Here is a 3,859-nt window from a genome sequence, read left to right on the forward strand (position 1 = left end):
ACTTTTATAAGTTTGGTAACATGATCTTGAGTTCTTGACTAATATTAAGATAATATTAATTAGTACTAAAAACTCAAATATTATTGAAAATTATTTGTAATGTATCATCTAATTATAATTAAATATTATCATTTTTAATTAAAACTATATAAATATTTCATAAAAATATAAATAATATAATAAATATAAAATTAATATACATATCAACCGAATTTATAAATTAAAAATAGTTTTTAATTACACTTGTTCATATCAGATGTAACAAAAATGCATCTAAAAATTATTTCTCGACTTTTTAAAGACCCAATTCTAGCTCAAAATCCCGTTTGCTCTCTAGATAACTCGACAAAAATAACATTTTATTTTAAAAAAAAAAAAGGATAGGTATATATTAAGCAATATTAACCAGTTTTGCAGTTGATACTCATATTTTCAATGACTAGGAAGACTATGTCCAGTTGGTACGATACAATAAGAGAAAAAACACCTTGGATTTTGCAAAATGTTTTACTTGAAAATATATAGATTTTTAACATGCCCCTTCAAATTAGTGCATAGATGTCACATTTGGGATTTGGCTAAGTTGTCTAAAAATAAATAAAAAATGCTCATCATGAGACAACTAAGTTAATTAATTTTGATAGTTAAATAAGTTTTTCATCCAACTTTTATTTAAAAAAAATATATTTCTCAACATTGTACAGCTAATCAATATGACACATAAGTAAAAAACTTGAATAAAATATGAAGTTTGTATCACAAATTTTACAGTGGGTAAGTTTATATAGTACTGCTATTGTATAAACAAAACAAAAACACAACTCCTTAAACAATTTTTTGGGCATGGACACTATGAATTTGTATAGTTTCCATGTTTTAACCCTTAACGATTTTCATAAATAAAAATAAATATAGGAAACAACAAAATAACCCGTCATAATTATCTTATTAGCACTAATCCTTCGATTGTTCTTCGTCTTGATCATTATCCTTCGCCTCTTCATGGTCTCCTCCTCCGTCTTCTTTCTCGTCTTCTTTCTCTTTGTCGGCTGGTTCAATGAGTTCCTGTTCTTCCATAACATCGGGTGTTACACTTCCGGTCTTGCGATGAGTTGTAGCCTCAAGGACATGATTGTAACTTCCTTTCTCTAGGAATAGCTGGGCAAAATGATGCTTGCAGTAGAGAACTCCATTAAGAGCTGCATAAGAGGAGGCTGAAAGAGGGCAACCTCCATGGGCACATTTGAAGCATGATTTATGGTATGATTCCCCTTCCATTGTTACCTATAATTAGTTAGATGGGTTATCTTAGTTTTTTAATTTATACTTGTAGTTGTAGTGCTTAAATAATAATAATTTTTTTCTTGTTAATTTATCATATGTTCATTTTCTTTCTTTTTTTTCAAATAAATTAAAAATAATATTATCTTGGGTACTAACCTTTTCCAGTGGATAAACAGTCTTGTTACAAGTTGGACATTTATCCTGTGTCCCAGAGAACATGCATGACACCTTAGTTGGTGCCTTGGTCTGTACAAAGTTATAAAAATAAATATTATGATTAATCAAATTTTGTAACTACAAATGTAACAATGTCATTACATAATTTTATTTATTTTATCTTGGTTTCTTTTCTTTTTTTGAAATGGTAATGAATGAGTAGTTGTTATCTTTCCCTTCGAATAAACAAAACAAAAAAAAAATCAATTAATTGGACTTACAATTGAATTCTCCCTTCCGCCTGTAAATTTCATCATTGAAGAACAAAAGAAAATAAAGTTAGCCGAAATGTATATGCATACATAACAATTTGGTAATGTGTAAAATGAATTATGAGATGACTTTATAATCTTAACTTGATTGAAAATTCTTGCTGAAATTGCCAGATTCTTTAAAGAGTTGCTCAAAATGAGTCTTGCAATAGAGGACTCCATCCATAGAAGAGTAATTGCTCATCTTGTAAAAAATAAGACCATAAGAAATTATTTTATTCAAAACGAAAACATCTAAGCAAACAAAATGAAGAGGCGAGTTCTTGCTTACGACTAGAGTTCCTTTGCAATGGCTGCATTTGAAGCAAGATTTGTGATAAGTAACTCCATCGGCCGATAAGAGATCAACGAAATAAACAGTCTTATCGCAAGCCTTGCATTTGTCTAGAGTGCCTGTGAATGACATTGTTTCTTCAGATGAGGAAATGAGAAAGAGGAGAAGAAAATCATGAATTAGATCAAACAAAAGACATGAGTTTTGGTCTAAATTTGATACTAAATTTTCCTCCTCTAATTTTACTGCAATGTCTAAAGTAAGTTTGTCTTTTTACGGGGGTAAATGGATGGTCAATTCTACAAATTTAGAATCTATTGGTGAAAGAGTTAAATATGGTTTAATGGAGAAAAAGGAGGATTATACTAAAATTGGAAATAATTCATTACTTATTGATATTATCATTATTTTTATTTCATTTTAATAAGAAGTTAATTTAATTTTAATTCACTATGGAGCTACAGTAGTTATGGGGTTTGCTAAATTTTTTAAAAGAATAAACACTGATTTTGATAATATTAATAATAATAATTTGAATGTGTTATCTCATTTGTATAATTATTTTCTAAATAACATTAAAAGATGTTTATATTTTAAAAACAACAATGTACAATTGATTTACAGAAAAATCATGAAATTAATACCATATATATTTGGAGAGGATAAATGATAAGAAAAATTGAGTTATAACAAGATTTAAAATCCAAAATTTAATATACCATGAGTTATAAACATTACAATATGCTTAAAATCAGAATGCAATAAAACTACAAACATTATGATTCAATTGATGAATACTATTTTAGTTCAAATGAATAATTAGTTCTATTTTTTTAATAGTTTATCATTTAATTTATGGTCACCTTTCATTTTTTTATAAGGAAATAACATTCACCTTCAATAAGTTGGATATGATGTTTTAGGTTAGGGTATTTGATTTGTTTTCATGAGTTCTAATTTAAGAGTGAATATAGAATGAAATATTGTAGAATATAGTCAAAATCTGCTTCATTTAAATTCAATTTTCAACTCATTATTTACATTTTGTTACTTTTTATTAGATTAATCATTTATTAGGATATTTATATATTTGTGCATAGGATTTTGGGGTCTATCTTTTAGTTATTACTAAATACATCCAAATTATTACAAAAGTTATGACAGTGTGAAATGATGTTAATAACAAAAAAAAAAATGAATTACTTAGTGTTGGTATTATGTTATCAAATATTGATTTAAGTAACATTAGTTTGTTATTAAAAGTTCTTCTAGTTTGGAGTTGGAGTCATCTAATTATATTGGTTATGTAGTTGTAAGACCATCTTTTAATTGTAAATTGATATGTTTTGGCTTATTAAGTATATTATTCTATTAATTACTATTTAGTACTATTTATTTATCCATAATTTAACTTTTTTTTCAACATTTAGAATATTATGTATGTTTTGAGAAATACATGTACTATGTTTTGCTTTTGTGTCATCTTTTTGTTCATTATGTCCAGCTCTGAGTGGTTCTAATAATGGTTGGTTATAGCAAGTTACTTTAATTTTTAAGTTTTTCTCAATGTATAATTTTTTTAAAATTGAGAGATATAATATTATAGTGTTAAAAATGAGTATTTCTAATTGGTTAACTATCTAGTTTAAAAAAATTAGGTCTTATTAAATTTTGTATGTGTTTAATTTAAAAAACAAAATCTAAAATAGGGTGGGGAGGGTGGGATGATCTCATCCTAGGGTTGGGCCCTTGGCATGTATGTGCAAAGCTAGGTTCAATTCTAGTTTTTATAATTATATTTTGAGTAACCTAT

General features: G+C 26.6%; 1 pseudogene; it reads right to left on the minus strand.

Moving 5' to 3' along the window:
* Positions 1-954: 954 nt before the first annotated feature.
* LOC124918339 lies at positions 955-1,953 on the minus strand (annotated as a pseudogene).
* Between the last annotated feature and the right edge of the window lie 1,906 nt (positions 1,954-3,859).

Source organism: Impatiens glandulifera, unplaced genomic scaffold (assembly GCF_907164915.1).
Source record: "Impatiens glandulifera unplaced genomic scaffold, dImpGla2.1, whole genome shotgun sequence".
Classification (NCBI taxonomy): Eukaryota; Viridiplantae; Streptophyta; class Magnoliopsida; order Ericales; family Balsaminaceae; genus Impatiens; species Impatiens glandulifera.